We start from the raw sequence: 15,531 nt of genomic DNA on the forward strand, positions 1-15,531 counted from the left end.
TTCTAGTCTCTGCACAAATGTTTGACTTGTGGCGGTCTCTACGGCACAGGTTTCACCTTTCAACATGCTCATCATCACTCGTATCGTGTACATCTGGATAGATGGTATGTTCTCCACAGGCAACAGTACAAAGACTTTACATGTGATATGAAAATGGATTATGCTTTGCAGATGTCTGATCATCACCCTGTGTTATTAAATTTGAACTTTGGGCAATCACTTTGTGATAGACCTCTTTCTCGGAAGCGCCTGCTGCATATTAATAATTCTTACCTTACCCATGAGGCCTTTCAAGATATGATTGCTGGACTAGCAGCAAAGGAAAACCGAAAAGTGTACCCTACCCTGCGTCATCAATGACACCGCCACCAACTCGCACACCACGACAAGAGAGGAAGTAGGCCTGATGAGGCGAGCGGTCAACCAAAGCAGGAGAGAATACTCGGCTCAAATGGAAACTCTTTAATCGAAGCGAATTCCCTTCCTGTTGCTGTCGATCAGACCATGATAAATACATTGTAACTTCCTTCCAATCAGAAATCAAACTGGAGGTGATAGGGCATCCGGGAACGTGCCGTACTATCCTACCAAACACAACCTCCCAAAAAGATGGCTTCCAATGACCAAAGGAGGAAGTAACAACATGCCGACACAAGCAGGCAAGCATAAGTGCCCACGACTGAGTTTGTTGCACAAAGTCGGCAACAACATAGCTTCCCGGGCAAGAACATGCCGACGCAAGTCCAGGTTATTAAGACTACCATATCACTTTGGAGTGCAAAGTTTCTCCATTGACATCAAACGCAAGCCTTTTTTGTGAGCATGGGTGCGCCACAGATGAGATAAAATCAATGGCATAAATGACATGAGACAACATCAAGGCTAGTACAGCAACGGCAAATAAAACTGAACATAAGTCATCACGATACTTTGAACAATTCGCAACCAAACATGCAATGGCCAAGTGGACAGTTTCCACTAATGCAATGTGGCGTTCAAACATTGCATGACCCAATCCACTTTCTGAGTATGGGTAACATTCCAACCAATAGGATACCCCAAGTGCCTCACAATCACATTCGGAGGAACAATCTCTCCCACAGCAAATCATGCCAATCGCAAGCATTCAGTGGTAGAAGCTTAGATTTGCGAAAATTGACTCAAAGACCCCGGCAAGCCCATACATCTCCAAAGCTTCCATGATCACTCGAACATCAGCCTGGCACTTACGAGGCATGAACAACGAGTCACCGGCATAAGCCTGCCCGACGAAGTTGCGACCCGACGGTAACTGCAAGCCATGAAGACAACCAATAGAAGTCACATGGTCCATATGCATCAGCAAAGGGTGTGTGGCAATAGCATACAACAGTGCACTAAGGGGACATCCTTGTCTAAGTGAGCAACCAAGGGGCCAAGAGTCTGTCAGCTCACGATCAAGGATCCCCGAAGACGAGCTGCGAGCATACAAGAAATAAAAGATATTGGCTAATGTAGGACCAAACCCAAGACAACGCATCATGGCTGCAATGTAGTCCCACATGCTCAGTATCAAAAGCCTTTTCATTATCAACCTACATGACAAGCACAATCCTGCTGCGTGTACTTTGCATATTCCATGCTAATCAACACATTAGCCAAGTTGTCATTAATTTGCCTACGTGGTATGAAACCATATTGAGCTTGATGTATTCCTGCAAAAAGGTGATCCTTGATTCTGTTCACCAACAACTTAGCCAGTATTTTATACATGACAGGCATCAACGTAATCGGTCTCCAGTGCGAGAAATGCTCACAAAGTGCCTGCTTGGGCAACAATTTAAGCAAACCCTCTTTCCAAGAAACCTGCAAATCTTGTTTTTCCCATGCTACATTCATCATGAAAAGCAAGGGCTCTTTCAAAGTCTCCCAAAAAGAGATAAAAACTCCACAGTAAGCCCATCTCAACCGGGGGATCGCCAGCGGTCCAATGAAAGCAATGCACTGTGCAATTCAAAATCACTGAAAGGTTCCTCAAGGGAAAGTGCATCCTGATAAGAAATGATCGGATGTACATGAGAGAGCAGCAACCTTTGAGCTTGATACACCGCTGATGATTCCTGAGGAGCAGCAAAAACGTGTGTATAATGCAAGACCATGGCGTCAGCAAGTTCTTGTTTAGAGGATGTCCAAGCACCTGAAGGAATCGTTACACGCTTAATGCTCTAAGAAAGCCGTGTGTGATGCAAATGCTTGAAAAATTGCTTCGAAGCACATCCTTTATCCACAAAAGCCCGTTGACAAGCCCGTGTTTGCCATTTGGTTTTTTCACAAAAGATTTTGGGCTTTCGGCATTCTCCCGCCTTCTTCACAACAATTTGCGGTTTTCTTTGTGGGTCATATTTTAGGCCTATTGGACCCTATGGCGTCAACGCAACAGCTGCATGTTCTCTCGTGCTGATGCAGATCCTTTTCAGTTTTTCAAGCTTTCCCTTAGGCAATCCTTACATTTTGCCTTGGAAGTGGGTGATGCCACTTCCAACATGCATCGGCTTTCCTATGAATGCTTTTAGCCCGTTTTGGCAAATGAACACTACTGTGTTCACACTTTTATATCTGTTCATTCTGTGGGTTTTCCTCGCCTTGAGGTTTCCCACTTGTAAATTAATCCCAGAGATTTACAAAAAAGAGAGAGTGTGTGTGTGTGTGTGTGTGTGTGTATGTGTGTGTGTGTGTGTGTGTGAGAGAGAGAGAGAGAGGTTTGTTGCGCGACTCTGTTCTGCACAACATCTACCCTGTGCAGACCCTTCACAGCGCGCCGGTGGTTGAAGTTTGATTTCGCATGCACGCGGTCCTTCTGTCGTTTTGTGTGAGAGAGGGTGTGAGTGTTTCTGTAAAGCCAGCTCGTGTGTGTTTGTCTGTGTCAATAACAGTTAAATATCAAAAACACCCAAAAAAGTGTGCGCGCGCGCGTGTGTGTGTGTGTATGTGTGTGTGTGTGTGAGAGAGAGAGAGAGAGCTTCACATGGATTCGTCTAATCAATGTATGTACAAGCGCCGAAAAGCCATGGAATCGTCGGATATGGATGCTTTAAGTCTTATCAAAGAATGTTTGCATGAGGACTTCGAGGATGCACGTCAAGCCTAGGAAGGATCCGCTCCCGTCATGGAAGTGCGCATTCCTATGCAGGAGCTTATGGATCCTGTTGCTCAATATGCACTTAACGCGGTGATTCTTTTTTCCCCGGGTAGAATGCCTACGGCTCAAGATGTAGGCCAATGGGTTGATTTCCTACTCAAACGGCAAGCAGTCCGAGGGGTTTACTTTGGCGCGCAAGGGTTCTATGAAGTCTTGCTGGCCAACATGGATGCTAGGGATGCTCTGCTTGAAATGTCTCCTCTTTTTTTCAATACGCAGATGACTCATGTCCTACCTTGGGCCCTCACCAAGGACTATCAAAATCTCATTCGTCACAAGTGTCCCGTTTAGGTTGAGGTGGTCGACTTTCCTCGCACTTGGCGTCACTTTCTTCCTTTGTTGGCTGCTCAGCTGGGCAAAGTCATTTGCCCTCCTAAGCTGGATGCAAACACAAACCGTTTTTGTATTCTAAGGGACACAGATATCCCCACACCACAAGGTATTTCGATCGATTCTGGGGATACGATGGTTGGAAAACGCCCATTTAAGCTTAAATGGGGCAAGTTTGCAAATTCTTGCTTCCGCTGTGGCAAATTTGGTCATATACAGTCTGAATGTTCAGAACCAAATCTGCAACCACCTCCTTCAGCCGTCCCTACTCCTCAACCTCGCTCCCCTCCGAAATCTTCTACTGAGATTCAAACCAAAGGTGCTTCAACCTCCTCCCCGACAGCTGGGGCGGATAAAGGCAAAGGGAAACAATTACAACTATCTGCACTTTCTCCTTCTCAAAATATTAAAGACAAAGGAAAAGAACAGGTTTCGACCTCTCAAACTTGGATAGTGCCCAAGAAACCCGCTAAAGTTGCTACAGCCTGTATTCCGGCATCTTCTCGTAATTATGTGCCTCCTTTGAAGAATGTTGCTCAGAAAAAACTCCCTTGTAATGACAATATACCTTCATAAGTTCAGAATAGTCTGAACTCACAAATTATGAGAGGGAATAAAGCACTCAAAAACTATAAAAGCAAAGGACACAAGAAAAGAAAAGAAAAACAAAAACAAACAAACAAACAACTAAATCACTTAGTTTGCTACGAAACAAAACTAAATAAAACAAAACATTATTAACTTAAAAATGTTTTTAAAAAAGGCATGTGTAAAATAAGTTGACGCAACTTACTTGGCTTTAAACAAGTACTCAATTTTAAGCAAAAAAGAATAAGACATCTTAAAAACTTAGTCCTAGAAATCAAACTTCACACAACAACTTCTAAAGGAGCACATTCTTAAGTCCTTAGGTAAGCTAAATATGAAATCGAAAAATGAATACTGCTACAAACCTACGAAGAGCAAAGAACCAAATTTTACAATATGTGATCTCAACTTCGCTGCTTGTCCAAACAGGAAGAATAAGATTATCACCTTTATCATGCATAGCTTGGACAACAGCTATGACATCCCTACTCGCGTCATTAGTGCCCAAGAGTAGGTGTAGGTTTATATAGAGGTCATTCATGCTTTGAACGTACTCTACAAAACCAACGAGTTGAGTTTCTATCACCCTCCGGAGGTGATGTGCATATTCAACCATGATAAAGGCTAGCATTTGTCAAGCTATAGTAAAAGTACTAGAAGTGCTAAAGATCAAAACAACAACATAAGGTGTTATTAAATCAAACAATAAGTGGGCTTTTTAGCTCCCCACTTCTATTGTATTTACTAATGATTATCTTGAACATTCCAAAGGAAGAAACATTAGAAATAAACTTACTACGATGCAAAAATGAACGAACCTTTTTCATGATTCTTTTGAATGAGTATCCTTTTTCAACTAGTAAAGAAATAAGATGGCAAGATTGAACAATAAAAACAGATTTACTAAAACAAAAACGAGAAAGTCTAAATTGTTGAGAGCAAATGACACAGTACTTAGCTAAAAGAGAAATGTTCGAAGAAATGTGAGGCATACGGATGATATTTAGATTGGCATATTTTGGTTCAAGGCGCTTATCACAAATATCTACTTCTAATCCCAAGGGAGTCTGAAAAAGCTTAAGGTCTAAAAAAGCACAACAATCACTATTTGTGGTACAGTTAAGTTCACAAAACTCCTTGGGATAAATTCCTCCGCCTACAGAATTCGAATTCAAGTACATAAAATCTTGAAAAGAAGGAACGTCAGGGACAAAAAGATCATCTACAAAGCGTCTTACATTACATAACTTGTGCAAAAATATTGGGCAAGTGTTAGCAAGGACAAGACGCTCCATAAAATCAAACTCATAAGTAAGATAGAAATTTGCAAGAAAAACAGCACAATTGGTGCCCATAGGGATACCAATTGTTTGCTTGAAAAGAGAGTCGCCGATGGTTAAATATAAATTGTCCAAAAGAAAATCTAACCAAGATATGATGTCAATGTCATCTACAATCCTAGTGAATCTCTTTCTTCCTTTGTCTACATCTACATTCTTACTTTTCAGCCATAAGTAGTCAAAGTTCAAGGCTGACTTTTCTACTAGCAATGCCTTGTACCTATCCTTCTCAAGCTTGTACGCAAAAACTTTTGAAATAAGAGACTAGACTCTAAATTTAAGGTCCTCCAAATTTAGCTTCGTGTATAGCGTTGTAAAGTCAAAAGTTTGGAGACATAAAGGAGAAGATTTCTCCTTAAGGCTTCTTGAAGAGTTCAAAAACTTTAAAACAGGAATCACACCTACTGAATCATTTAAAATCCAACTTGAATCGGTAGGTACGTGTACTTCCTTTAGCATATTTTTCCACAATTCATTTACGCTAGGTAAAATGGCTTTGAAACAATAACTAAGCCATTTGGAAACCTCGGTCAAAGAGGTGTTACAAGAAGCAGCTATAAATCTAGGCTTTATAGGGTTCTTGTGGAACTTCCAAACGGTATATAAAAAAGGTAATTTAGGCTGGCATTTGAAACCAAAAGACTTACAAAAGTCTTGATGTTTCAAGATAACCTCTTGCATTGAAAGATCACAATCATTGCAAGTCTGAGAGTTTACTTCACCTAACAAGAATTCTAAATAGAACTTTTTGCACGTAACAACAAAGTTATTAGAGCACTTATCTACGTAAGAGATTACAAAATCACGATGAAATTTCCTAAGAGCATCACGATCAGAAGAAGATAAGCTATTCCTTCCTGAAGAAACGTTCCAAGAGCAAGATGCTAATTTCAAAGAAGCTTTCTTGAGGACTATAGACTTCCAATGTGTCATAAAAACTAATATCTAACCAACCCAAATGATTTTCTCATATTAAACTGATCACTTAATGTGGGAGAATAAACGGGAACAAGGGTTAAGATATAGACATGTGCTTTTAGATCTATCTCAACACGGGGCCATTGGTAAAGGGGCCCAAATGAGAGATGGTCTATCAAAGAGTAAGGCTAACCAATGGAGCATAAGACCTTAGGGTTAGCTTCATTGAAGACCGTTAATAATATGTGTAAAAGTCCTTTGACCTTAGATAAGCTAGGGCTGAGCTTGAGGCGCGGGAACGCTAGGGCTGAGCTTGAGGCGCGGGAACCCGACCCAGCTCGAGGTGCTTGTCCTGCTTGTTATGCTTGATGACTAAGGTGCTTAATGATTGAGATGCTTGAGGTGCTTGACATGCTTGAGATGTTAGGGTTGCACTTGAGGTGAGAACCCAACCCAAGCTTAAAGTGCTTAAGGGCCAAGCTTGTGGTGGGAACTGGGCCTATGCATGAGGGGTTGAGGTGTCAAAAAGTCAGATTCAATCCCTACAAGGAGGGGACGAGCCCTACATGAGGGGGGATGAGAGAGAACACCCACACACTAACACAAAGCATGCATGGTACAAAGAAAGCAAAAGAGACACTTGTCAAGTTCCTCCTCATGTTGCCCTCATGGTGTGCCTAAAGCCTATTGGTTGGCCACCCAAGGGGTCCAATGATAATTTAGGGGATTTAATTAATTGATTTTGCATTTATCAAGTCCTCTCTCTCAAAGGGGAAAGGGGGACACTTGTCTCAAGGCTACCCTTGCTGCTTGTAATGCCTCCTGCTTATGATTGGCTAGGCCTGGAGTGGTCCAATGAGCTTCAAGCATGAGCTACAAGGGGGGGTCGACCCAAGCAAGCTAGGGGGTTGCTTAGGGGGTATACTCACCCACACACACTCACAAACACTCTCATTGTGTGCTAGGCAAGGTGCAAGAGCTCCATCTCCTTCTCCAAGCTCCTTGAGAAGTTGAGAGCCTACACCAACACTCTTGGCTATGGAATGCAAATCCAACCAAGAGCTATGCTTCAATGCTTAAGCTTTCCATCTTCTCCATCTTCATTACTATGCTATTATGTATGCTAAGCAAGAAGAGTGATGATAAGTGAGGAATTATTTCTTTCTCCTATGGAATCCTTCTTCTTCCTCTTCTCTGCCCTCATTCCCTGCTAGCTCTCTCCACCTTCGAAGGTGTTTGAGGTCTTGGGACTGAGGCTTGGGATAGTTAATGCTTTCTACAAAGTGCATGTTATGCTTATTGCAAGAAGGCTAATGGTTTATTGCAAGTAGATTAGTTACTTAATGCAAGTAGATTAATTGTATTGCAAGGTAGATTAATTGCTGCTTTAGGCACAAGTTGATGCATAAAAGTATACATATTCATGCACTCAAATGATTTAGGGAACACAAAGACTAATGATGTTCACGAGTTCTTGATTGTTTTCAAGCTAAGATTGATTGTTGATATTATGCAAAAGCTTGGTATATGAAGCTTCCATCTCCATAATGCCAAAGAGGTCTCAAGGAACACAAAGATTGTATTGTACCAAGTCTCTCTTAATGAGAGAATCTATAATACAAATGCCTTTTGGAGGGGGGACCGGCTCCACATAAATCCGGTCCTCAACTGTTGTCATATTCTCTAAAATCTCTCTCTCTCTCTCTCTCTCTCTCTCTCTCTCTCTCTAGCAAAGGTATTGCTCATGCCTAGTTAATTAAGTGTTATGATTAAGTTGCTACTACCAATTAAGTCCACCATCTATGCTCTCAAAGTTGCTCACTCTAATTCTCTTAATTCCGCTATTCTCTAAGTTCATAGGCCATTTCCATTACACAATGGGTAAAAATACCTTGAAATCCTAAAGACTCCTCAAACTTTACTACAAAACTAGAAATTCCTTTTTCTATGGCTTTGAAAAGGCAAGAGTCGTTTGAGGAACGGAGCCTATATTTAGTACCTCTTGAGAAAAGGTCTTTCAAGGAATCCGAAGGAAGGATAGAACAATCGGCAGTAACTACATGACCCAAAGCTCCATTTACATAAGAAGAAAAGGCAGTTTTACTACAAGGGCAATCAATACTTGAGATTGCTAGCCTTTCTTGCTTTTTAAGATTACGTCCTATGTCACTATAGTTGAAAGCTTTTTGTCCTAAATTTTTCACAATACTTCTTTGGCTAAAGCTTGGGACAAGGTGGCTCGCTCTTACAAGGAAGTTGTTACAGGAGAAGCCTCTTTATCGCAAGGTGCCTTTATTTTCAATCATCCGGCGGGTCCAGGTCCTAACCCACCTCCTCAAGTACCTACAGCTGGGGAGGATGTGTCGATGGGCACTGGTACTTGAGTTTTCTCCCCTCTTTCCCGTTTCCTCGCCCATTGTCTATACCATATAGAATGCATAGTTCTTTGAATTGCATCTCCTATAATGGGTTATGCAATCACGACAACTGGCGGCTTACCTGGCACTATGTACATACATGTAAAGCGGATATTGTATACCTTCATAAATAGTCTGAACTCACGAATTATAAGAGGGAATAAAGCACTCATAAAACTATAAACGCAAGGGACACAAGAAAAGAAAAGAAAAACAAAAACAAACAAACAAACAACTAAATCACTTTGTTTGCTACGAAACAAAACTAGATAAAACAAAACATTATTAACTTAAAAATGTCTTTAGAAAAGGCATGTGTAAAATAAGTTGACGCAACTTACTTGGCTTAAAACAAGTACTCAACTTTAAGCAAAAAAAGGATAAGACATCTTATGTACATACATTTAAAGCGGATATAGTGGTTCTTCAAGAGATAACCAGCATCAATTTGCGGGATAGACTTCTTACTTTGCGGGCTACTGGATAGCTTATGCAGAATCAACTTGCTATTCTGGAGTGCTTATACTTGTTCAACATGAACTCTTCCTGACCTTGGTTTTCAATGACACGGCTGGGAGATGGATGGTCATCCAATGTATTGTTAATGGGAAAGTTTGCGAATTTGGAGGATTATATGCATACACAGCTTCTGCAGATAGGACACAGTTGTGGAGTGCTATCTCCTCTTATTGTTGGCGTTCCAATGCCTTTCTCTGCGGGGATTTTAATGATGCACCAAACCTTGCGGATAATACTACTGGGCATTCTCACATGCTTCATATGGAACGGCAATCGTGGGACCAATTTACGTTGACCTGTAATGGGCTTGATTTGTGGCCCTTTTTGCATGCGGTTAATCCAGGCTTCACTTTTCAGCATAATGCTCAATCTATGTATCGCGCTCGTCTGGATCGCCGGTATCTTTTTCACATGCAACAGTATGATGACTTTATATGAGAGATGAGGATTGATTATGCTCTGTGTCTCTCAGATCATTTTCCCGTATGCTTGAAACTTCGTTTCAGCTCTTTTGATGTCAATGACCGCCTACCCCAAGAAGAGACTTCTATATGTCAATTATGCTTATCTCAAGCATGAGCCTTTTCGCGCTATGATTGTGGATATCATCCCGCCTTTGATCTCCCAAATGTATGTTGATATGGACATAGCCTGGTTCCGCTTTGTTATGCGTGTTCAATGTGTTATCCAGGATTATGGCAAGGATTATTTGTCGCAATTGAGGGAACAGGTTAATCAGGCAAAGGATGCTTCTAACAGATTGATGCAATTGGCTAATCATTCTTCTCTTACTGCCACTCAAATGACTGAGTCGCTTTCTGCTCGTGTTATGTTACGGCACAATGATGAGAGGAAATTGGCCAAATGGCAGACTCGAGCTCGTTAACAGGCTTTTGCAAATAAAGGATGTGCTTCTAAACAATTCTTCCAACATTTGCATCACTACACGCAGTCTCAAGCTATACGGAGAGTTAAATTACCATCAGGGGAGTGGACCTCCACTTTCAGAGACCTAGCACTAGCTCTACACTCTCATTATGGCAAGATTTTTGAGACCCCTTCTTCCCCCACGAGAGAAGCTCGCCAAGCACGTCACATGTTTTTATCGCATGTTACTCCCATTCTTTCAATGCGGCAGGCTCAAGACTTAGAAGCTTTTTTCACTGAGTCGGAATTGTATGCCAGCTTCCTCCATAGGTCGAGAAGCTCACCTCGTAGAGTTAACCATTCTTGTTGTCATGATTGGCTCACTAATCTTGTATGAGTGTTTCCCGTCCTCAACCATTTTCTGCACGTCCAGATCAAGTAAATGTTATGATCCTCGCTTCTAGGTGCCAAATGAATCAATAAGCCTTGCTTGATTTGGGTCGATGGAGAGCTCCAAGTTGGGATGGTCTCTCTGTGGAATTTTTCTTGTCTTTTTGGGATTATTTGAAGTTGCCTCTGTTGTTCATGATGAATATAGCCTCGGAGCAACAAGAATTGCCCTCCTCTTGGAAAGAAGGTTTGCTCAAGCTGATATCTAAGCATGCATTGTGTGAAGAATTCTCTCACTGGCGGCCAATTACACTCATGCCTGTGGTATATAAATTAATGGCCAAAATGCTTGCTAACCAAATCAAGTGCTTTCTGCATGAAGGCTTGCATCAATCTCAATACGGCTTCATTCCACGATGTCAAATTACTAATAACCTCGCGAATGTCGTCATTGGAATGGAATATGCAAAATATACTCGACAGGATGTCTTGGTCATGCAGGTCGACATTGAAAAGGCATTTGATATTGTTCTTTGGGATTATATTGCGGATACCATGCAACACTTGGGCTTTGGGCTTAGGCTATGCCGTGTGGTGCTTTTCTTGTATGCACACAGCACTTCTGCAGACTTGCTGGATGGATCTCTCACAGAATCTTGGCCTTTGGGACGGTCGGTAAGGCAAGGCTGCCCTCTGAGTGCTTTGCTTTATGCGATTGCTACTCATCCCTTGTTTATGTATTTGGATCCCTTGACTTCCACGGGTAGGCTACATGGCCTGACTTTACCTTCTGGACAGCAGTTTGCTGGTCAGGCTTATGCGGACAACTGTTTGTTCATGCCTCGCAATAACTATGATGATGTACAGCAGATTATGCATACTCTTCACTTGTTTGGATTGGCAGTAGGTCTCAAAGTTAACTTTTGCAAATCCAAGCTATTGCCTTTGAAAGAGTGTGACTAGCATAAGATATTGTGGCTTGGGGAGATTGTTCCTCCACATATTCTGGTTCGCCATTTGGGTTATCCGCCGCTGGGTTGGAATGTGTCGGCTATGCAGAAACTGGATTGGGTGATCCAATGTCTCCATTCCAAGTTGAATTATTGGAAATTGTCCACGTGGCCACTTCATGTGCGTCTTAGGATTGTCCAATGTATCCTTGTGGCTTATGTGCAGTTTACTTGCCTTTGTTATCCTGGTCTCGATTGCGCTTGCAGTCCCTCATGTCCAATATTTTAGAGCATTTTGGCGGACCTCGTCTAGCAAGAAGGGTCTTCGGCTTCTATCTATGGACAAGCTGTGTTCTCCCAAGCGGCTTGAGGGTTAAATATTTTGGACTTGAGACGTCACCTTCTGGCTCGGAAAGCTATGTTGTTGCCAGTTTTGGTGGAGTAGCAGCAACCCTGGGCTCTCATGGTCACACGTCTGTGTACGCACATTGTCACCCCATCTTTTGGTCATTGGCGACTTGTTGGGATGTTATTTTTGCGAAGCTTGAAGGGCACATTCATGGATGTCCCTTTACTTCTTCTCTAATTGTTGATTGGTAGGTTGTCACTTCGAATTTGGCTTCGAATGGTCGACAATCCTCTGTGGGTAACTCTCTTCGCTTGGAGAGTCTGCATTGGAGCAGGGCTTTTGCTTCGACTTTGGTTCAACGGTCTCCTCGCCAAGTGTATTTTCTTTCCCAAAAAGGAATCTGTCAGGTGCATCAGGTGGGTGATGACTCGGGTCATGTTCTTTCATTCGTTGATGCAGTGTCCCACTTTCGGTTGGGTCTTCACTATTCTCCTCTCTGGCGGGAGATTCAAAGGATGCTTGCTGCTCACTCACCCATTCCTCCTTTGGAAGTTGACACTCGCTTCTCTAATTGGAATCTGGCTACTACTAGATTGGACTGCATCTCAGCTCGCAATGTCTATGCCATCCTTCAGTCTGATGTCTGGATTGTGCATCCGGGTAATCAGCTCTGGTCGCTTTCCGAATCATCCTTGTGGTGGCAACACACTTGTCTCGCATTTGGCAGAGTTATCTGCCTTTGAAGGAACGTGTTTTCTTGTGGCGCTGCTTGGTGGGAGCTCTACCTGTTGGCAGTGTGTTACATGCTCGGCATATTGCACCTTCCCACTGCCCCAGATGCCTTGAAGCTGAGGAGACTGTGCCACACTTACTGTGGCGTTGTCGTCACTCCAGAGCCTTCATTCGGCAAGTGTCGACTACTCTTCGGCTGCGTTTTCCTTCTGGCTCTTTTCACAAACGCTTTTGGCTTTTTGGGGTGCTCCAGTCACCACAATCTCAATTTGCGGTGTTCTTCACCTGGGTCAGATTTTGGACTATGTGGGCCATCTGGCACCATAGGAACTCCTTAATGTTCCAAGGCACTTCTGTTGACCCCTTTCCCTATTTCAAATTATCTCTTGGTCAAGCGTTGCATTTTGCCTATGATGCTGGAGACATCACTCTTAATACCTACACGATTTACTTTGATTGTTTCTAGCCTTCGGAGCCTCATAGTGCTCCGCTTTTTGTATCCTTTCCTTTTCGTGGGTTTTCCTCGCTTTGAGGTTTCCCACTTGTAAATTAATCAAAGCAGATTTACAAAAAAAGAGTGTGTGTGTGTGTGTGTGTGTGTGTGTGTGTGTGTGTGTGAGAGAGAGAGAGAGAGAGAGAGAGAGAGAGAGAGAGAGAGAGAACCTATTGTGTATGTGCAGTGCAGAGTCTCCTCACACGTGACGGAGTGGTGTGTGGGCAGCATACACAGTTCTGTATTCTGTATTCATTCTTGTTTATCGCTAGGCAAGAGTACCTGTTGTGTATGTGCAGTGCAGAGTCTCCTCACATGTGACGGAGTGGTGTGTGGGCAGCATACACAGTTCTGTATTCTGTATTTGTTCTTGTTTATTAATAGGCTTGCTTTTTTGGCCTTAAAAAACCCAATAACAATGAGTGTTTGGCTCTTTGGCCTTAAAAACCCCTTGGAGGCTACTGGGTGCAGCACACCATGCCTCATGGTTTCTTTTCTAGCAGCAGCCTTTGCCTCTACATCCGCGCTTCAGCAGCCCCTAGTGGGTGTTTTGTGCACCTTGCTCAACGGTTCCAGTAGCCGAGGTCGCCTTCTCTTCTGCAAGTCAGTAGTAGCTCTCATGGCAGCTCTCTCTGCTTGATGCAAGACCAGGCTGCACATGGTTACCGGGCCCCCTGCCATGTCGACGACAGCCCCCCATTGTACAGCATGTCCCCCTCCTGCCTTGGAGACACTTCAGCAGCCTGTCGTCGGCGTTTGGTACGCTTGCTCGGTAATCCGGCAGTCCTCCTTCCCCTCACCAACGCTACCAGCACAGTGCGGTGGCCCCTGACGACTCCAGTCCTCCCCTGTGGCGTTTCACCTCCTGCATCATCTCTGCAGACTATCAATCCCGACTGTCAAAACCCCTGCCATCTTTTTTTTGTGCTAAGCCTTAGTCCTCTTTTCGTTCGCGAGCACTAGCGATGATGTCTTCGAAAGAAGGGCAGGAAGGAGGTAGAGGTTGCTTGATGAAGGAGAGGCGGTTTTGGCAAGGAACCTTAAAAGTGCCAATGGTGTCGCCTCCGATAAGATGGTGAGAAGAAAGGAAGAGAAGCCAATGAGGGCCAAAAAAGGAGGGGTGGGGCTCGTCCCAAGTGAGGGGTGAAATGTGGTTTATGGGCATCCAAGACCGGGTAGAGTTGTCCCGACCAAAGGGGGAAATGGTGGTGGATACGAGTGGGGAGGTGGTGGCCAAGGCGGAGGCGATAGGCACTGCAATCAGAATTTTGTCGAGCACTTTATGAGTGAGGATGATGGACGGCAGGATCGGAAGCAGCCGCTCTTCCTTAGCAGGCTGGAAGCGCATGACTGTCACAACGTTGAATGCCCTCACGGTCTCTTCAACGTTAAACCCTCCTCCTCCATGTGCCTCCGCCTCCAAGCGCTGCAGCTGCTCGCCCTCACCCTTCATTACCTTTATGTCTGAAGCCTTTTCTAGTTATAGGCTTGCTTTTTTGCTTGGTACTTTTCTTTTTTGGGGGGTTTTTGCCTAGTTTTTTCTCTTCCTTGTATGCATTGGAAGAGGCTTGAGACATAAAGGTAACAAGATTAACCACAACCTCCTAGGCACAATAAAGACACTCGAAGAATGCATGTAGGCCAAGGAAAGCACGATAAACACACTTGAGGATCATGTGACGGCCCAAGATGAGGAGATCACGTTACGATTAAAGAACAAGTGCGGGCCATCATAGAAGGCGAGGAGGAGCACAAAGAAATGACGACTTCGTGTGTCACGTGACACATCCAACCCTATGTGTCCGTGGACAAGCTACTTCATAACAAGGGTTCCGTCAGTCCAGTCAGTTTAGATTAGCAAGTGTTCTGGCACTTTTGTGAGTCTGTTCGCAAATCGTGCATGCCCAGGCACTTAGTGTAGATGCATATCCTCTAGTTGCACACAGCATGACCATAAGCATTCCCATCAGAATCCTTCAGGGGAATTTTCCAGTGTATTTAACTTATTTTCCCTATTTTTGACATTTTTCACTTATTATTTTAAGTGACTTTTGTTGGGAACTGAGTAGGGCAAATTGGATAAGATATTATATAAGCAAACCAAGGCTAGCACTATTTGGCAGAAGAGGAAGGAGAACACAGGCCACAGGCAGCAGTTCCCCGCCCCCCCCCCCCTCTCTCTCAAGCAGGAGATTCTCCCCCTCGGTGGCGATTTCCTCTCAAGTAAGACCTCCCACATGCTAGCGTTTTCAGCAGTAGACTCATCGCCATAGGACCCCAGCACTTGGCGTTTTTCAGCAAAGACATCATCGCCACAACCCCCAGCCCTTGGCGTTTTTCAGCAACCCAACCTCGCCCCCTTTCGCTAGCATTTTCAGCATAGCCACAGCATCAGAATTTCAGCGTTTTTTGACAGCCTAAAACAGCGTTTTCAGCCAGCAGGACTCGGCCTAAACCAGC

The 15,531-nt window shown here is 43.6% G+C and overlaps 1 protein-coding gene across 2 annotated transcripts in view; it reads right to left on the reverse strand.

Moving 5' to 3' along the window:
* The window catches only part of AT-HF (HIS HF), a 110,798-nt gene that overhangs the window by 88,046 nt on the left and 7,221 nt on the right, over window positions 1-15,531 (reverse strand). The gene's annotated exons all lie outside the window — the stretch shown is intronic.

Source organism: Adiantum capillus-veneris, chromosome 11 (assembly GCF_014529385.1).
Source record: "Adiantum capillus-veneris isolate H3 chromosome 11, ASM1452938v2, whole genome shotgun sequence".
Taxonomy (NCBI): domain Eukaryota; kingdom Viridiplantae; phylum Streptophyta; class Polypodiopsida; order Polypodiales; family Pteridaceae; genus Adiantum; species Adiantum capillus-veneris.